We start from the raw sequence: 21,785 nt of genomic DNA on the forward strand, positions 1-21,785 counted from the left end.
ACCATCCCAATACAGCTCATCAGATTCCTACTGATATAATTTTAAAAGATTTTCTAAGTCTTAGGATGCATACTCTGTCTCTTCTTAAACAAGCTTATCAATTTTCCACCTGAGCAATTCTGGGATCTAGCTCTAGTTATGGATATAGAGGCAATGAGAGATGATGGGGATGGGTATTAAGAAGAACTGATATCCCTTTGTGAGGCAAAAGCACGGATGAAGTCACTGAAAGGTCTTTATGCATGGAAATATTATTTTTCTCATACAAGGGGAGGGAGGCTACTTCTTCACACCAAAAAATCTCAGGGTGACTTGAGGAATCGAAGTTCACACCTTCAAATGGGTCTGTCCATATATGCTCATCCCAGGTCTCAGAGTCTAGCTTCTCAACCAGTGCTCTAACCTTAACATAATGGTTGTGGTGGTGCTGTGTATTTATACAGTGTAGCAATTCTGCAACCTAAACAATCATATTTTTGGCCCAATCCTCAAGCATGTCTGCCCTGTAGTTACTAGAGAGAAGGGGTTCTTTTTAGGCTACCATGGAAGTTTTTAGTTCTCCACTAGTGCTTTGAGTTTGAAATTTAAGTCCTGTACTTACCTTTTTTGTTTTTGTAAGCTCCCAGGATAGTCAGAAACAGCTAGTCTACTCCATACCCTTTGTAATCATTATTGTCATAAAAACCAAATGCAACAGCCATTTGATATCTGGCTCTTCATCCCACATCAGCACTGAGTAATTATGATGCCATGACACGCCATTACCGGTTTCTCATTTTCCTTCAGGAAGACCATGTTTTCATCAAATATGTTAACAAATCAGTTCCAGAATACCATATTGAGGATCTACTTTGTGTGGCTACTTCTGATGTCCAGTACTAGGTCAGTCAGAATCCCTACAGGAAACAGAATTCTCCCCAGATTGTTCAAATGAAGAGATTTCAACAAAGGGCTACCTATGGATGTGTGTGCAGGGTGAAGGGATAGTGAGGACCAATAGTTATGTTAGTGATGATAGCACATCAGCAGGAAAGCATACCACTCCTAGGACCAAAAGGCCAAGGAGGAAATGAAGTTCCTTAAGCCCATAGAGAGCTAGAATTATGAAAAAGGGACCACCTGGCTAAAGTTTTGAACTTGGAGAGACACAGCTAGTGCTGAATATACCTACCAAGGCATGGAAGCATCAGGGAAGAAATACTCTGACCTCTCTCTCCTTGAACTCTCCAATCTCCTGCCAGTGCTTCCACTGGCTAAACTTAACTAGAAGCCAATCAACAAGAGAAACCAGGAGATGAAGTCCTTGGGGGTCAGCCTCTGGCCACAGAGTTAGGCAGGGGAAGGGAGAAATAGATCTGTGAAGGAGTTCACGGGGGCGGTATGGAGGAGGATGCAAATGGAGAACTAACAGCACAGGTAAATATTTCATATGTCATCACAGTTTATCCTTTTACTAATATTATCTGTTTTCCACATTTTATAAATAGGAAAAGTGAGGGTCAATGTGGCTAAGTAAATTGTTTAAGATCACATAATTAGTAAATGGTCAAGCCAAGGATGCATCCAAGTCTGTCTAGTTCATATTTATAGTCCTTCCTCTTCTATACCATATCGTGACATAAACATTTAGATATGAGCATGGAAATGAAAGGAGATTGGAAGTGATAGAGCTGGAATGGGGGAAGGGCACAAACAAAACATGCATTTTTGACATTCTTGAAACAAGTAATTTTAAAGACACTTGTTTTCTTAAGAGAACTTATCACAATCTGAGATTACTTCCTTGTTTACAAATTTGTCATCTGTTTCACTTACTAGAATGTAAGGCCCATAAGGACAAGGATTTTGTTTGCCTTGCTTATTGCTGTATTCCTGGTGCCAAAATTAGCACACAACATTTGTAGATTCTCAAAGAATATTTGTTGAATGAAAAAGTAAATAAATGAATAAATGATTGGGTTAAGGATATAAGCATATTCCTTTGGAAAATTGGGGGCACAGAATTCTATCCTGACATATTAAATTTGCAAATAATTGTGAGTACCATTCAACATTTCTTGAATATTTCCAGGAAAGAGACATCAACTGTATAGGCATCTATTCCCTTGTTAAAATACATTGATAATTATATTTATACCTTTACTAAAGGCAATCAGTTCTGTTTTTATCCCAAATTTTAACCTCCAAAATAGCAAAGATAATACCTTTATCACAGAAACCTTTTAAACACTTATTAAGAAACATTATATAATCATTTTCCTCTTATTTAAGATAAAACCACTGGTTCCTTCAGCTTTTCTGCATGTAAACTAATTTCTAGTTATGTTACCCTTCTGGGTGTCCTCTTCTGTGCACAGCCTCATCTTTCAGTACTTTTCTTAAAATGTTAAAACTTGATAACGTGAACTTAACACAGTATTCCATATGTTGGCTGACTGATCAAAAGCAAAACTGCCTCCCTTGTTTTGGGAAATATATCTCTACTAATTAACCTATAAGTAAAAACTATTATATTTTCCTTTGTAGCCTCATCCTGTTGTTGACACAAATTGAACAATCAAGGAACTAAAACCATTGAACTAAAATCATAAAGTCAGTGGGACTTTGTCATTGCCAGCTTTTCCTACACATTTAAAATTTCAGGTTTAGGATGATGGTGGGATCCATTTAAGTGTGCCATTCTATGAGGCTCACTGGATACTGATCTCAGATTCCAGTCTGTTCAGTCTGAACAGGCTCACCATGGGTATCACCAGAGCTGATTCGCCCTGTGTACCTAGCACCCACATTTTCTTATACATTTTTCCTTTTCTCATTTCCTTCTTTTTTAAGCTGCCTTTTTGAACAACTTGTCTAATTCTATGCTTTACCTAAAACCCATTGAGATAAATGGAATAAAGGAAAGTCATTGTAATAACCAAGGATATACTCAGACTTGAGAAATATAATTATATTTGAATGAATATGAGAGAATGACAAATGTTTGTGTAAATGTTTGCCCATCTGTGTGACTGGCTGTGAAATCCTATGTTTATCTACAGTTAGCATTATAACATGGGGTTGATAAAATGTATACAAATAACTTTCTTAAATTAAATAAAACATCAGTTTTTTTAATGGTACCCTTTGTAATATATAACACCAGTGGCAAGTTATATCAGGCTAATTTACAGCCTGAGGTGGAGTCAAGAAACAGTGGGATGTTTTACCCAATCATATCCCTTCCTCTTGGTCCCTACAGTAGAGTTGACGATTTTTCTCAACTCTCCCTCCTGCCATATGTCTGGCAGTGCATGTGCAGGAGTGGAGTATATTTTCCCACTTCATTCATGCTGGGGTTGACCATGTGAAGTTTTTGGCCAATGCATATGGAATTCTGAGTCAAAGTCTTCAGAGACATCATAGATTTCTTCTTGCCTTCTTGGCCTTCTGTGAGCCACTAGGAGGAGCCCATGGCTTGGGTGGCTCCTGGTCCTAATTAGTATGCGGACACAGACAGAGCCTACCTGCAGCCAACCTGAAGCCTGGGACCAACCCAACTGACCTATACTCTGCAGCAGAGCCAACCCAGACAAAACACAGACCTGAAAGAAGAAAAATAAACACTTGTGGCCACAAGGCGCTGAACTTTTCTGAGTGGTTTGTTATGCAGCATTATAGTAGCTATAGTTACTATATTTACATAGTTACATTAAATTTTGGGGGAAAATTAATATCAAAAGAAGAGATAAGAAAAAATAAAGTTAAGGGTGATGTCAGGAAAGGAGCACAACTTTTTTTTTTTTTTGCCGTACGCGGGCCTCTCACTGTTGTGGCCTCTCCCGCTGCGGAGCACAGGCCCCGGACGCGCAGGCTCAGCGGCCATGGCTCACGGGCCTAGCCGCTCCGAGGCATGTGGGATCTTCCCAGACCGGGGCACGAACCCGCATCCCCTGCATCGGCAGGCGGACTCTCAACCACTGCGCCACCAGGGAAGCCCGAGCACAGTCTTTTTAAATGTTGATAAAGAAATGGAAATCTTATTAAAAAGAACCACAGTCCCCTTTGCCTTCAATTCCTGGCTTCCTCTCAGATAATGGGTTAAATGAATTGTCATCTTGCCATACTAAAATGTTAGTTTTTAGGGATTTACTAATGTGAGTAGTGAATAAAAGATATCTAGAAGTGAAGGAAGAGCTTACTTTTCTTAAAAAAAAGGGGGGTGGGTAAATTAGGGGATGGAAGGTAGGTACAGATGGTCTGTGGTTCAGTTTACATGAATCGCCCTTTCCAATGAAATCCTGTGTGCATCTCAACTAGGTTTAAATGTTAGAGATCCATTTATAGAGTACAATATGTCTGCTTTTGATATCCTAATCACATGCTGTGGAAAAGATAATATGGACTTGGAAAAAACTAAAAGAAAAAGACAATTTTCTTCTCTTGGGGGAAAAAAATGTTTCCAAAACGTGCTGCAAGTGAGTTGAAGCTGTGTTTTAGGTGTCTTTTGCTTCCATTCTGCTACGGGAAGCTGAATGGAAAAACTGATCCACTATTTTTAAAACCGGGGAATTAGAAAGTTACTCTTCAATGCTCTTTTGGATATATAACTAATGAGAAATAAATCTACTTACATTCTTTAACTCCTGCCACCTCCCAAGAGTGGTTGCTCTAATTTAGCATGACCTGCCGTCGGCTCAGGAAATTTCCACCCTGAGATTTTCCTAGCAGAGTCAAAATCAGTCACAGTCAGAAACAGATAAAGATTGTTTTTATGAGAGTTCTTGAAACTGCATTTAAATTCTATCTTTAAAAGTTGTAAAGGGCTTGGCTAATGATTTTCCATAGTGTCATTTTTAAACTATTTTGGCATGTCCTATGAACAGTACATAATTTACTGTTCAAAAATTAATAAAAAAAAGGCATTATATTTCTTGGAACAGAGTATCTTTGAGAAAGCAAAACTCCATCCCAGCACACTGACGTTATCCAGCTTATTAGGGGTGACAGACTCAGGCCTGCGTAGACCTTGGCCTGGTAGTAGATTAAGAGTGAAAGAGGAGGGCTTCCCTGGTGGCGCAGGGGTTAAGAATCCGCCTGCCAATGCTCGGGACCAGGTTCGAGCCCTGGTCCGGGGAGATCCCCCATGCTGCAGATCAACTAAGCCCGTGAGCCACAACTAATGAGCCTGCATGCCACAACTACTGAAGCCCGCGTTCCTAGAGCCCTTGCTCTGCAACAAGATAAGCCACTGCAATGAGAAGCATGCGCACCGCAATGAAGAGCAGACCCAGCTGGCTGCAACTAGAGAAAGCCCCTGTGCAGCAACGAAGACCCAATGCAGCCAAAAATAAACATAAACAAATGAATTTCTTTAAAAAATGAGAGTGAAAGAGGAATTCGGAACAGGCTGCTTCTCAGGCGAGATGATGATATGATGTGGGTTCCAGGTGGGAATAACTCTGGGTGGGTTTTGGAAATGTCTCCACTCCTTTTCCCCAGCTGAGTTAACAGTATATTCTCCAAAGACATTCTTTTTGTGCAGTTCTAGGCCTAGTATAAGGAAGGTTCCAGGATCTATTCATTATCCTTTCATTTTTTTTTCCTGAATTCTGTAAGGCAGTTCAAGAAAATTCAGTGAAGCGGCAGAGGAAAGATATTTTGGAGATGCAATTGCAAATGAGGTATAGATTCATAATGGGTCATTTATTAATTACATAATGAATAGACTAAGAAACAAGGATAAAACTGTCAATTTCCTATCACTGCAATTATGGGGGCAAGGGGGAAAGGAAAGAGCTTACAGACAAACCAAATTACAATGAAAGAAAAAGAACTCAAATGGATTTATGAAAAAATATAAGGCATATCCAACATTTGGGAGCAAATATATATTCTGCATACCTCATTTAAAAGTGTAAAGTATTATAAATTTAGTTCAAAGACACTAAATTTCAAATAAATTCTTACAATGGACTTGAGGACGTGGGGAGGGGGAAGGGTAAGCTGGGACAAAGTGAGAGAGTGGCATGGACATATATACACTACCAAACGTAAAACAGATAGCTAGTGGGAAGCAGCCACATGGCACAGGCATATCAGCTCGGTGCTTTGTGACCACCTAGAGGGGTGGGATAGAGAGGGTGGGAGGGAGACGCAAGAGGGAGGAGATATGGGGATATATGTATATGTATAGCTGATTCACTTTGTTATAAAGTAGGAACTAACACACCATTGTAAAGCAATTTTATCCCAATAAAGATGTTAAAAAAAAATACTGTCCAGAAGGTTTACTGTTAAATAGTCTGAACTGAATTGCTTATATTTTAATAGAGCTATCTTTTGTCAGTTTTTGGAATAGGAGCTAAGTTAAGAAGAATTAGAGTTCAGGCTCCCTTTCCTTCCTTACCTAATTTCTCCAGCTGCACAGGCAATATGGTAACCTTTGCCTGGGTTTGGTGCTGATCCTGTAATTAACTCAGAGGTTAGACATTAAACCCATTACAGAAGGGACTGAGTCAACCCTTTCACCATCACCAGCACCTAGCACAGTACCCAGCATGTAGCAAAGACTTCATAAATATTTGCTGTATAAAAAACATGAATGATTGACTGTTGGCCAGGAGTGGAGTATTGGGGTCTGAGGGGCTCAGTGAACAATACCTCTGTACTCTGCTTGGTTCATGAACCAACTGAAAAGTAGGACAAAAGAACAAGACAGATGGAGAACAAAATAATTCATGAAAAGCTGATAAAGTAGCATATGGCTTAAATGTGTGGGCAAATGGATTTCTTAATACTGACCCTCAGAATTAGATAAACATAATCTATACAGGGACAAGCAGTGCTGGACCACCAGACACTTACTTCCAAAAAGATAATGGGAGTAGAACAGGGCTAGTTTATATATAGCTAGTTTCTTCTAGATTCACCCATTAAATGGAATCTTTTGTCTCCTTAAGGAGGAATAAATAAGGGATGGAGAGAAGCTAAGAGTCTCACATTAGTGGGATTCTTCCATGTGGAAGGCAACACTAGCAACACCGAAGAGCCATCTTCCCGCCTGTCAACAGTGAGCGCTGTTACAGAGCTGAGTGGTGAGAGGCAGAGGCACTCTTGGTACATAGTGTCCATTGGTTACTTTCAGTTTCAGACAGCAAATGTCTTACAAATGTCGACTTTTTGATAATCTGTAGAAATCATAAAAGTTCACAAATGTGTTGTCTCAGTGTTTGCCTCCACAAATAAGCATTAATCAATCAATCCCTAAATAATTGAATTAAATGTAATTTCCCAAACTGCCCTTTAAGTTCAGAGACAAATTCTGAGCACATCATTGTCCTCAATGGAGGCTTCACGGAATGAGTCACTGATAGAATTACACATGAATCATGGAAAAATATCCAATGCCAACTTAAAATGTTTTGAAGTTATCTGGGGATTTGTGAAATATGTTAGCTATAGGAAGTCCTTTAGTTAATTCTGTATATAATGGTATTTTTTTTTTTTTTTTTTGCGGTACACGGGCCTCTCACTGTTGTGGCCTCTCCCGTTGTGGAGCACAGGCTCTGGACGCTCAGGCTCAGCAGCCATGGCTCACGGGCCCAGCTGCTCTGCGGCATGTGGGATCTTCCCGGACCGGGGCACGAACCCGTGTCCCCTGCATCGGCAGGCGGACTCTCAACCACTGCGCCACCAGGCAAGCCCTATAATGGTATTTTAATACCATAAAATACACCCAGGAAAATCTTCAAAACATGCAAATACGCATTTGTGTTTCATTTCTAGGAAAAAGAGAACCTCGAGAAAATTAAAATTTAACTGAATTTTAGGGTCAAAAGTCTTAGAAACTATTGAGCAGCACATGTTTCCCATCAGAACTTAACTGAGCAACATCAGCCAAAACTTCACCCCTGAATTGTCAGATGGTTTAAAGGCCACTGAGAACATGGGCAAAATTATTAAACTATACTGAAGGAAAATTTCACCCTATTCCACTTTTTGTAATGGAAAATTTCCTGGTTCTATTTATCTAAAAACTGCTAAAATTGGGGCTTCCCTGGTGGCGCAGTGGTTGAGAGTCTGCCTGCCAATGCAGGGGACACGGGTTCGTGCCCCGGTCCGGGAAGATCCCACATGCCGCAGAGCAGCTGGGCCCGTGAGCCATGGCCGCTGAGCCTGTGCGTCCGGAGCCTGTGCTCTGCAAGGGGAGAGGCCACAGCAGTGAGAGGCCCGCGTAATGCAAAACAAACAAACAAACAAAACAAAAAACAAAATAAAACTGCTAAAATTTGTTTCAAATAGTGACAAATGATTGAAAGTTGTCAAATACAATTAAATAAAATGAACGGATGACAAAGTTATGCCTACCTGGGTAACTCAGAAAGTAAATAGGAATGGTTTAAAAGAGGAAGAGAAAAAAGTTAAATAATCAGGTCGAAGTATTGCATTGAGAAAATTAAGTTTGTCAGAGAAATGTTTTCTTCTTGAATTGAAGCTAAGTCAGTGGAAACTTCTGATAAAAATCACAGATTTGATAAAAATTCATGAGTAACTTTCTATTTTTAGCTATATGTCTCATGAAAAATACATACAAAATAATTTAGGCAGTTTCAGGGTCCAACTACTATGAGTTCTGATTTCATATGGGACAATCACAAACAGATATTTCTGAATAGTTTAGATTTTCTCATCCTTGCATTTTTTTCCACGATGCTTTCACAGAAGGAATATAACTTTTTAAAAATAATAACTTCTTAAAAATTTAAATGCCCTCATCAATTTGCAGTATTATATTATCATATATCATATATTTTTGTCCAATCTTCTTTTACAAGATAATTTTAGAGAAAAATTTTAATGGAGAGACACATAAGTACACATAAGTACAGAAATACATGGAATTTTACAGAAATAAAGCTTCTCATTCCTGCATTTCCTTACCTTTTCCATTTCTCTCACCTCTACCTCTTGTTTTCCCAACAGTATACTTATGAATATTTTCCCAGCCTCTCTATGTGTGTGTTAATTCAGAAAGTTTCTATGTACTCTAATCTAGAACTTTCACACACTGTATATCTTCAGTGGATAAATTTCTAACCTGGATGTTCTACTCACCCCTGTGGTTTAATCCTTATTTTGTACTTCTTAAGATGATATTTTTTGGGGGAAAGCTATATCATCATCTAAAACTCAACAGTTATAAGCAAAAGGCTTTGCGTTTCCCTCAGGCTGACTTCCTCTCCAACTTCAGGCTGCATTCAGGGGCACTGTGTCTGTTTTCAATCTCTCAATCCAGGAACTTTGAGGTCATCTTCTTTCCTCTATCTTTCCTTCCTCATATCCACTTCACTCAATTTATCGTCAAATAACTAACTTCTTTCCTTTGACATAGTTCTCTGATATGCTATATCTTCTATAGTAGGATGCACAAAAAGAGAGTTGCTTTAGAGTATAAATATTCTTATTCTTATATTTTAACTCCACTAGTATAAAGATCACTCTGAATAGAAACTGAGGTATGACAAGTTTGGTGTCATTACTCTTTACAAAGTTTGAAGGTAGATATATCTATCTGGTGCCAAAATAATCATTTCTACTCTGGATTATCAGCAGCCTGATAACACTAGAATGTTATATATATATATATATATATATATATATATATATATATTTATAGGTATAAAATTATCAAAGTACACAAAACATTTGAACCCATTCTGCAGCACCTACTTTGATTATTGCCTTAAAGGAGCTCTCTAGGTGCCATATTTCTTGTCCTGGTTTCTGAAACTGATTCTGTACTTTGGGGGCAGCACAGTTTCTGATATTGTGAGTAACAAGTTAACTGGCATACATGATCCATTACCTGGTGGTCCTATGACACAAATAATGAGATATTAGCCATTCACTCCTTTCTCTAACTTTGCCTCCTCATTGATTTTACTGCCTGCAGGCCAGCAGGAGAGCCAGCCATCTTATGAGATAGCTTCAAATTCAATCTTGTCAGAAGCAGAAGGATGAATAAAATGGATAAATTTCAAGATCTCTTCATTCCTAAAAATTTTGCTTAACCATTTATTTTTTTTTAATTATTTGATAAGTAAGTGCAGTGAGTCTGTGTTGGTGCAGCTATGTGAAAGATGAGCATCAAGAAAAATGTCATTATAGTAAGTATATGAGGAGAAGATAGCTGTATAAAACTTATACATACCAGTTTTCTTTACATATTCATAGACTTTGCTTTTCTTTGAATAACATTTCTTTGTCAAGTAATATAAAAACTTCACTAAAATTGTGCCAGATTATTAAACACACCTGTATAATTTAGTTGATTAAAAGATGCACAGATGAGTTAGCTGATCAAAATGCATGGCTATCTTACTAACTGAACTCATTAATCAGCTAACAGTGGAATAATCAGTACTAATTAGCCATCAGTCTCTTTTTCATGGTCATTATACTAATTAAAATGTTAGCTTAAATTTGGAGCATAGGAAATATAAATTAAAAAGTACTTATTCTAACTACAGATTACCGTGACCCATCCATTCTTGGTTTGCTTGTTATAATTTGTATGAGATGACATACAGGTCGTGTCGATATTTCCATCTTATAGGACCTGAATGTAAAACTACTTATCAAGTAAGTGTTAAATCAAAGAATTAACAAATACATTTAGATCTTACCATCATCTCATTTTAAAATATAAAAAGGAAAGTTTTTGCTCAACAAAGGAAACCATTGACAAAATGAAAAGGCAACCTTCAGAATGGGAGAAAATCTTTGCAAAGCATAGATCTGAAAAGGGCTTAATATCCAAAATATATAAACAACTCATACAACTCAATAGCAAAAAAAAAAAAAACCTGATTAAAAAATGTGCAGAGGAACCACATAGACATTTTTCAATAAAAGACATGTAAGTGACCAACAGATTCATGAAAAGGTGCGCAACATCACTAATCATCAGGCAAACGCAAATCAAAACTGCAATGAGATATTATCTCACATCTATTAGAATGACTATCATCAAAGAGACAAGAGATAAATGTTGGCAAAAATATGGAGAAAAGTAAACCCTTGTACACTATTAGTGGGGATATCAATTGGTGTAGCCACTAGGGAATACAGAATGGGAGTTCCTCAAAAAATTAAAAATAGAACTACAATATGATCCAGCAATCTCACTTCAGGATATATATCTAAAGAAAATAAAAGCAGATATAAAGAGATATCTGCACTCCCATGTTCATTGCAGCATTATTCACAATAGCCAAAATATGGAAATAACCTAGGTGCCCATCAACAGCTGAGTGTATAAAGAAGATATGGTGTACATGCGCAATGGAATATTATTCAGCCATGGGAAGGAAGAAATCCTACAATTTGCAACAACAGGGATGAAACTTGAGGGTGTTATGCTAAGCGAAAAAAACCAGACAGAGAAAAATAAATACTGCATGGTATTTTTTAAATATATGGAATCTTTTTAAAAAAAAGTCAAGCTCGCAGAAAGAGAGAGTAGAAAAATGGTTGCCAAGCACAGCGGTGTGAGAGATATAGGAAGAGGTTGGTAAAAGGATACAAACGTTCAGCTAGATGAATAATGTCTGAGGATCTAATGTAAAACATGGGGACTATAGCTTATAACACTGTATTATATAATTGAAATTTGCTAAGAGAGTAGAACTTAAGTGGTCTCATTAAAAAAGATAAAAAATTGAGGTGGTGGATATGTTAATTAACTAGATGTTGGGAATCCTATATGTATACTATATCAAATCACCACGATGTTACACTTTACATATCTTGTGGTTTTAGTTTTCAATTATACCTCCAAAAAGCTGGAAAAAATAAAAAAATAAAAGGAACATTTTTATTCAAGCCTAAAAATTACTCCTTATCAGCTGTCATCTCATTGAAAATCTTAAAAGTGCCAAAATAGAATTTCAGCCTATCTCAATGACCATGGTATCAAGGTAAATAATTTTCTATCTCTAACACAAATCCATGAGTAAAAGGGTCCCATATTTATCTGAAAGTCTCTGATACAAAGAATGCTCATGGACAGACTCCCCAGACAGTTTCCTTAATACCTTCTGCTGTAGGCAAAGCTACACACAAATGCTCATATTAGACAAAGGTCTTATTTTTATGGAGAATTCCACAGACTCCATGGACACTCCATTCCAGTGTTTAACTACCATCATGAAGCTCTGCCTTCTTCTATAAGGTCATTCTTTCTCCCTGCTCTGTGCTATTATGACTGAGAACATCTGGTCCCCATTCCTAATTTAATGATATTTCCTGCTCCAGAGTTCCTTTTAAAATCACCCTCAAATTCTCTTCTATAGGCTAAATTCCAGGTCCACTCACCCTTCTTTAGAGTCTTATGTGCCAAGCCTTTAAGTACCTTGCCCTCCTCTGAACCCATGAAGGGCCACTCTCCTCCAGCCCAGAACAGGACCCTGTGCCGACAGAAGCAGCATTTCCCACTTGACCCCTGCCGAGCATTCACACGACCACCCTTCCACATCTCTGCTCATTCACTGCAGTTCTCAAACTGGTTCAAGGAAGAGACACGTTTTATCTCAGGGAAGAGACGCTCTTTCCATCAACTTGCTTTCCCTCTCTGTCCCCAGGGGAAAGAGCAGAGAAGATTGAGCTTTGGGAGTCAAGTGGCAGACAGCTGTGGTTTCAGCTTCTAGCGGTCACACAACTCTAGAGGGACCGGAAGGTCAAGGGAAGCATGTAGAACCGCAGGCTGTTCACGTGGATCGGAGGAGGAGATGACCAACCCCTAATAAAACACTGTCTGCCGGACGTGCCATTGGGACTGGCATGCTAATTGAAAACAGCAGGCTTGGGGCTGCCGCTCTTTGACTTTAGCACTCAGCTTGGAATAACTTTTCCTTCCACAGCAAAAGCAGTACTGGGCCAGGAAAGCAGTGCTGTTATTTAAAAAAAAAAAAAAAAAAAAAAAAAAAGTTTCAAGCAAACCAGCATCACTGCTCCAGTAGAAGATAAAGAAATATTTCTTTATTTCTCTTTATTTACTTTTTCAGGAAGTTCAAATCTTGTTTATTTCCTTTCAACTAGGCCACAGCTTGACACTGCTGTACACAATGTTTTATCTTAGGGTAGAGAATATCTATTAATCCAATTAATCCTTCAATAAAATTAGTGCCCTGTTATTTTTATTTTAACTATTTATTTTTTCTAAATCAAAATAACACAGGCATATAAGTTAACAGTTCTATATTATTTTTATTGAATGGAGGTACACTGTCTACCTCAACGCAAACCAGTTTTCCTTTCCCAGAAGTACCTTCTGTGTAGTCTTATGGCTATTTCCTTTGCTACTTATCTCTGTTTCTTTAAATAACACATCTAGTGTTAATTTCATTTTTTAAATTTTAGACATTATATACTGATCTTCTACTATGGAAAAAGAAAATTTAGCTTGTGTCACTACATTTTCCTTATTCACTTTCTGTTTCCTCAGCCTTTCAATGTAGTTGTATCATAACTTTGGTTAATTAAATAATAAGTAGTATTCACATTATTATGAATAGCATATACATGTATAATGGTGTTTACAAATAAACTATATAGGAAAATGCGATTACTTTTCACCATTTGCATACCTTTCTATTTCCCTACAGTGTAAATTTTTTCTTATTTTTCATTTGTTTAGTTTTCTATGTACTTATCACTAATTCATTCTCAAACTCTCTCCCTGTCACCTATGTCTGCTTTTTAAATGTTCAAATACATCAAGTGTTTTATCAATTTATTTTGTGGATACATTCCTCTTGTAGATTTTTGATCTGCCCTAGTCTGGCCTGGTTTCCCAGTCCATGGCTGTGATCATGGTCTTTCTCTTCACCATTATCTTGGGGAGTCCCTTTGTTTCCCTTTTGACTGGATGTGCTATTTTCTGGATTCCATCCCTTCCTCTTTATGGGTTTATCCCCTCATCTTGGTGCAGATGTCTTCTCAAAAACTTCCTGAGAATGCATACATGAAGTACATTTTTGATATCTTTCAAGTTTGAAAACATCTTCATGCTCTCACATCTAATAAATTGATAATTTGTTTGCATATGGAATTCCAGGTTGATTATCATAGTCACTCAGAATTTCAAATGCTTTACTCCATTGTCATCTAGTTTCTAGTGTTGCAGTGAAGAGTTCTCAGCCATTGTGATTCTGGATCCTTTTTTTTTTTTTTGTAATCTATTTTGTTTTCTTTCTGGATGCTTATAGGATCTCCTTTTTGTTCTTAATGTTTTGAATTTCACAATGGTGTGTTTTGGTGAAGCCCGTTATCAGCACTGCTCTGGGTTCTTTTTGGGACCTTTCAGTTTTGAAAAATTATCTTGAATTATTTATTTTATGATCTCTTCCACTTGATTTTCTGTTTTTTTCTTTTCTTAAGTGTTGTTTTTCAAATGTTGAAACTTCTGGATCAATATTACAATAATCTTTTCTTTTTTCCCTTTATTCTATTTCTTTTATCTTTCTACATAATTCCTGGGTTTTTTTTTTTCCCCTTTCATCTTTATCTTTCATTCATTCTATTGGATTTTAAATTTCTACAATCATATCTTTTAGTTTCAGAAACTTTTTTTTGTTTGTATTCCATTTTTAGGATAATTTTACGGTAGGAAATTTTTATTAATCCATTTGCTATTTGATAGTCCCCTATTCTTAATTGATAAATGATACATATTCTCATATCTCTTATGACAATAATTATTCTCTCTTTTTAAAAAACTTTTCTTCTCCCTGTGAAGACTCTGGATGTCCAAGTTGCTTTTATCCCATTTCTTTTGGAATATTTATGCCTTTTATGCTAACAGGTTTCTTCAAATGTTGACAATCATTTACTGTCTCCTACTAAACAGTTAAGGTTGTGACACAAATAAACTGATTCTAAACTTAGTTCTCCCTGTGCACTTTACTTTTTGTGTGATCTGACTAAGCCATTTCATTGGGGGAAGGCTGTATATGTATTGGGGCTTTTCTCTTAGGCTCATCAAACTCCCAAGAAAGTAATTCTACAATCTTCTGCTTGGGAGGTAATAGTCTGCCTCCTAGTATTCTGGAAGCCATGTAGCAGAAGAAAACTGGTGCCTCAACATTCAGTTTAAAAACTTACATTGAATTCTTCTATCTGTAATGATCCCTAAATCTCAGCTCTTCTTGGTATCTCCCAAAGAATTTCTGCTTTATCTTTTCCAGAGGAAAAATAACGAGTGGGAGAAGTGTAGTTGCATGGAATGAAAGAGAGGATCTAGGAAGTCTAATAGTCTCCTAAACAAACCTTTAAACAGTAGTCTTTTCAGCTCCACCTTCAATTCACTTTTACAGGCACCCAATATCACTTTACTGAGTCATTTGAGGCATGACAGTGTAAATTGAGTTGCTTTTTGTTTTCCCCACTATTGTCTTAAAAATCTGTTTTCTCAGTCTAAAGGTGTCAATTACCACTTACTCTGCTTTTGAGCTTACCATGTTTTCTTACTCACATATCATTTCCATTTCTTTTTGACCCTGTAGATTTCATTTAGTAAGCTTTATTTTGTTATTTTAGTAAGTTTTTAAATGACTGAAGAAATGTTTATATGTTTAATATGCCACCTTTAGCTGGAAACCACCATTCATTCTTTTACTTGGAAATGTAAAGAGTCACATGGAAATAATCATGCAGAAATATCCATCCACAGAACTTTATATTTCCTATTGCATTACATCTACTAGATTCACAGATTTGTGTTATCTCATTGAGTTTCGTAGAAATTTGAGCTAGTAATCTCTTCCTGTAGACAGAAGTAGTGTTGGATTCTAGCCTTGTAATTTACTAGACAGTTGGCTTTAGAAAAATAACCTAACCTCCTTAAGTTTCAATCTCATCTCTAAAGTGGGGATAAAATAATTTCTTTATATGACTGTTGAAAGAACAGGTTCATTGTATGCAAAGTGCCTGGGATGTAGTCATTATTATTACTTTATGAATTTCTGAAAATTATTCCTCTAGATTATTGCTTAATCTAAAATATTTATAATGTTTAGTTATCTCTGTTTACTATGTTTTCAGCTATAGCTATGACTTGATCAAAGTCAAACTTCCAATGGATATTGATTGTAAGTGATTTATTCTGATCTCAAAATTTTGAGATAGAAATATACATTACGGTAGTTGTTTTACAGTTGCTTTGTTCCTGATCTTAGCAGAAAAGCTTTCAGTTGTTCACTGTTGACTATGATGTTTGCTGTCGAGTTTTCATATATAGTCTCTATTTTGTTGAGGTAATATTCTATTCCTAGTTTGTTGAGTGTTTTATTATGAAAAGGTGTTGAATTTTGTCAAACACCTTTTCTGGATCTATTGAGACTATCATGTGATTTTTATCCTTCACTCTTGTTAATGTGGTATATTACATTGATTGATTTTTGTATATTGAACTATCTTTGCATCCCAAGGGAAAAAATCTCACTTGATCATGGTTTATGATGCTTTTAATGTGCTATTGAATTTGGTTTGCTAGTATTTTGTTAAGGATTTTTGCATCTGTTATCATCAGGGATATTGGTCTGTAGTTTTCTTTTCTCGTAGTGTTTTTGGCTTTGGCATCAGAGTAATGCTGGCCTTGTAAAAATGAGTTTGGAAGTGTTCTCTCCTCTTTAATTATTTGGAAGGATTTGAGAATGATTAATATTAATTCTTCTCTAATTATTTTGTAGAATTGTCTAGTGAAGCCATCTTGTCCTGGACTTTTACTGTTGGGAGACTTTTTATTGTGATTCAATCTCCTTATAAGTTATAGGTCTGTACAAATTTTCTACTTCTTCATGATTCAGTCTTGGTAGTTTACATGTTTCTAGAAATGTATCCATTTCTTCTAGCTTATCCAATTTGTTGACATTTAATTGTTCATAGTAGTTTCTTATAATCTTTTTAATTTCTGTTTCATCAATTGTAATGTGTTTTCTTTCATTTCTGGTTTTATGATTTGAGACTTTTCTCTCTTTTTCTTAATGAATTATTTGTCAATTTCATTGATCTTCACAACAACTAACTCTTAGTTTGATTGACTTTTCCTACTTTTTTACTAATCTCTGTTTTATTTATTCTCTAATCTCTATTATTTCCTTCTGCTAACTTTGGGCTTTGTTTGTTCTTCTTTTTCTAGTTTCTTGAGGTGTATTTGAGGTCATCCCTTTTTAATACAGGTATTTACCACCATAAACTTCCCTCTTATTACTGCTTTAGCTGCATCCCATAAGTTTTATTATGTTATAGTTTTGTTTGTCTTAAGATATTTTTTAACTTCTCTTTTGATTGCTTCCTTAACTCACTGGTTGTCAGGAGTCTGCTGTCTAATTTCCACATATCTGTGAGTTTTCCAGTCTTCCTTCTGCTATTGATTTCTAGTTACATTTTCTTATGGTTAGAAAACATACTTGGTATGATTTCAAACTTCTTAAATTTGCAAACACTTGTTTTGTGACCTAACAAGTGATCTATCCTGAATAATGTTCCTTGAAAAGAATAAGTATTCTGCTGCTGTTGGGTGGGGTGTTTTGTATATGTCTGTTAGGTCCATTGGTCTATACTGTTGTTCAAGTTTTCTCTTTCCATATTGATCTCCATCTGGTTGCTCTATCCATTATTGAAAGAGGGGTATTGAAAGCTCCTACTATTATTGTGTGGTTATCTGTTTCTATCTTCAGTTCTGTCATTGTTTTCTTCCTAAATTTGAGTGCTGTGATGTTTGATGCATGTATATTTGTAATTGCTATCTCCCCAGTGAATTGATCCTTTTATCACTATGTAATGTCCTTCTTTGTCTCCTGTGACAATTTCTGACTTGAAGTCTATTTTCCTATCTCTTTGTGGTTGTTACCATTTTGTCCAAGTATGATTTTCCTGAGCTTTTAGCATCTTTATGATGAATATCTTAAATTGCCAGGTAATTTATATACTTTCAATTCTTTAGGGTCAATACCTGGAGATTTATTTTGTTCCCTTGGTTGGGCCATGTTTTTCTGTCTCTTCATGTGACTGGTTACTTTGTGTTGTAATCTGCACATTGAAAACAACATCCACTTCTCCCAGTCTTTATGGACTAGCTTCGTGCAGAGGAGACCTTCACTCATTAGCCTGAATAGAGATTTTGGGGGCCTCTCAAACCTTTTCTGTGGATGTATCATCGCTGGGCTTTTGCATATAAATTTCCAGTCAGAGAGGTTTTGCAGGCTCTTTCTTCAAGGGTTCATAATCTCTTTTCCCCTCTGGTGTCTGTTTGTGGTACTGCAGGTTCTATGGAGCTGCCATAAGCCACCCAGCTCTTTTTTGTTCTCAAAGACCCCCAGGCATCTAGAGTATCCCAGGTCCTGTCAGCACTCCAAGTCAAATAAGATGAAAACCAATTCCTCTGGCATGTCCCCCACCCCCAAAAGAAGCCAGCCGTTGGACACATGATTCAACTCTTTCCCTCTCTAGGGAGAAGCCAGGAGTTGGGGGTTTTCTCCTTCTTGCTCTATTCTGAGACAGGAGGAGTGGCAATTCTAGTTCAAACTTTCACCTTTGTTCTTAGCAGCCCCTAACCTGGCGTTCTTTCCTGTCAGTGTTTAGATTCAAGCAAGAAAGAAACCAATTCCTCTGTTAGCCCCCACCAAAAGTCAGAATGTTATATGTATATTCCAGTCTTTTGTCCCTCCTTCCCCCCTCCCTGGAGATTCCAGGAGTTGGGGATTTCCTTCAGATCATGCTGCAGTGTGCTGCATTGTGCTGGTGGGAGGGATTCTGATGAGTGAATGCTATGAATTTTTCTACCAGCTTTGATGCAGCTGGTTTCAGGCTTGCCTGTGGTGAAGCAGCCTATTAATTGGTGTCTGGATTTCTCACAAAGGGAATTGGTCTTGTATCATTGTTGAATTGATATCTCCATGGGGAAAGGAGGGTTTGAGGCTTCTTATTCTGCCATCTTGCTGATGTTTCCATTCAAAGCATGAATAATTCTATAAATAATAACAAAAGTTCTCTAAAATGTCAAGCAGTTATTAGATACAGGTATGTTATTAAAGAGTGTTTTTGATAGAGCCAACTCCCAATCTTCCTTTCCTACCTTTCTCTTCTCTAGCTCACACTGTAGTTGAACTTGAGGTTTGGATTGCAAAGAGAAGTTCTAAAGGAAGGGGGCCTCACATGGAAATTTTACATGAGGTTCTACAGATATTTTTAGAGTATCTGAAATAAGTCTCCCATGAAGTAAGTTTCTAACATTTCACATCTTTTCTTTCCTTCCTCACTCAGCCTTGAAGTTGGAAAACCATATTTCATATTAATAGTTTTACAGAATGAGTGTCAGAAGTTCATGTCAGAAGTAGTCCAAATCACCTCAATTCCCCTTGCCTCTTTTTCAGATCTCTTTGCATGGAGAGATGAGTCCCAGCTGCAGATATTTTATTAGCTGTCAACTTTCATTGACCAATAGTTCATTTTCTCATTTAAAATAAATCACTTCCACTCTGCTACACAGTAGGAAACTTCCTGGTGCATTTCTAGCATAACTGAAAATAGTTTGATGTTCTCGGCTTCTCCCTGAATAGTTGAATGAAGATATTGGAGAACCTTCAATGTCTCTGTGTGATGAACATGGGATCATCAAACAGTTTGCCAGCTTGCCAGCGAGACAAAGAGAAGCAAAATGCAGCTGAAAGAGAAATTTTTTGGGGAGGGGTGGCAATTTTATTTCAAGTGATCTGGATTATCTCTCTATGTACATCCTTATGCATCTGGGGCAGCTCACACCCTTCTACCCACTGCTTATTCCTTAGATGGATCTAACATAGCAAACTTTTCCCTAGGTTCAGAGTCAGAGGGAGAGGATGGCCCCCAGGTAGAGTTGGAGCTAGTAGAGGTGACAATGGGGACACTGGATCTTCGTGAATTTGAGGTATTGCCCAAGCAGAGGAGGAGAAAAAGGAATAAGGAGAGAAACCGAGACCTGGAGGCTGGGGTGCAAATGACTCTTTCCCAGCAACCTCAAGAAGATGAGGCCTTTTCACAGTCAGCCCCTTTGGGGTCTTTCCCAGATGAGGCCAAGTCCCCTGGTCAGCCAGAGCTCTGGGATGTGCTTCTGGCTGCTTGCTGAGCTGGAGATAGCTTGCTTGCTGATGCTGAAGCTCCGGCTAGCTGCCAGCCCCCTAGACCCTGGAGTTCTGTCTCTGCTCAGTGCCCCCTTGGGCTCTGGTGGCTTCACCCTCCTGCGCACAGCAGCCGCAGCTGGGAGAGGCTCAGTGGTTGGCCTCAGAGGCAGGGGAAGACCCCTGTGCAGTAAGTAAAGGTCTTCATGCCGACTCCTTCTGGGGTACACGGACGATGATCTTGGCACTGGCTACTTGACGGTATTTCCCTTGGTCTGCTTGGGTGATGTTGGGAGGAACAGGAGGCAAGCTGAACCCATTTTTGGGTTTTCACACCTAAGGACTCCCGGACCCAGCCACCATGCACAGTTGCAGCTGACAAGTCAGCACGTAATGAGTTCCGGAGGTTCATGGAGAAGAATCCAGATGCTTATGATTACAGCAAAGCTCAGGTCAGCTTATACCTTCCCAGAAGTCCTCCAGGGGCCAGGGCCACTGACAGCAGAAATGGAGGCACGGCAGGCCACTCAGAAAAGGGAGCAGAAGGCCAAACGGAAAGATGAGCACATCTGCATCACACATTCCAGTCCCAAAGACTGAGCTCAGCTATATATGTATGCATGTATGTATATACCACAGAATATCAATAATAAGTTGTTCATAAATATGCTAGAAACCATTTTTCTTAATTTTCGCCCTCTGGAATAGAGTATGTTAACATACTAGACATTCCATTGTCTTAAATCTCTTGTTTGTCTTATCTCCATTTCTGAAATAATTTACTCACCAGGCACAGTGATAAGGACTGATAAAACACAGAAAAGAAAAAGTAAACAATACACAAATAGTTAATTTAAAATACTTCTACTCAAGTAACTTTCCTTAGAGGAATTAGCAAACTTACTTTAGTGGGGCAAAATGTTATTGGTGTGTATTTTTTGCTCTTTGGCCATAATGCTTTTGGTGGAAAATTTTCCTAGTACTAATTTTAGGAATACTATCAGTAAGCAAATAATCTTCAAGTAACATTTATTGAGCACTTAATCTGTCCCAGGCACTGTTCTAAGTGCTTAACACATATTGCCTACCTGCAGTGGCCGTTACAGAGAGGAAGATGTTAAGTAACCTCCTAAAAGTCACACAGCCAGATTGTGGCAGGTCTGGAACTGAAATCCACTCTGTCTGACCACAAAGCCTATACTCATAAACATTATCTTATTCTGCCCGCATTCTTGGTGTTCAATGAGTAATAGCACAACCTGCTTTCCCTATAGCCTTAAACAATGAAGGGCTGGAATAGGAAAGAGCTAAATTGTAATAACAACATCCTACTCTGTTTTATGGTAAAGCAAATCAGTCATCACAAAAAAAGAAAATTTATATATATATATATATATATATATATACACACATGTGTATTTCATTGTGAATCTCTAAAAAGTCTCATTTATTGTCACTTTGCTTGCTGTCCAAAGACTGAATTGAGTGCCCTGTATCTTATTAGACCTCCATCCAGGAAAGGATAAGAAAGTTTATATACTCTTTTTTCTATCCTAAATGGCAAAAAGCCCAGACTTTTTGTTACCATTCCATGGTAAACATTTGTCTCTCCAGTCACCCAGATTCATGATTCATTTGTTAGCGGCT

At 37.6% G+C, this 21,785-nt stretch overlaps 1 pseudogene across 1 annotated transcript; it reads left to right on the forward strand.

Annotated features, from left to right (window-relative positions):
• Positions 1-1,380: 1,380 nt before the first annotated feature.
• Positions 1,381-20,738, forward strand: LOC307061550 (tRNA endonuclease ANKZF1-like; annotated as a pseudogene). Its single transcript has 5 exons — positions 1,381-1,416; positions 12,336-12,564; positions 19,860-20,328; positions 20,480-20,590; positions 20,622-20,738. The product of its transcript is annotated as a tRNA endonuclease ANKZF1-like (transcript).
• Positions 20,739-21,785: the final 1,047 nt, after the last annotated feature.

The sequence above is a fragment of the Hyperoodon ampullatus genome, assembly GCF_949752795.1.
Source record: "Hyperoodon ampullatus genome assembly, chromosome: 12".
NCBI classification, from domain to species: domain Eukaryota; kingdom Metazoa; phylum Chordata; class Mammalia; order Artiodactyla; family Ziphiidae; genus Hyperoodon; species Hyperoodon ampullatus.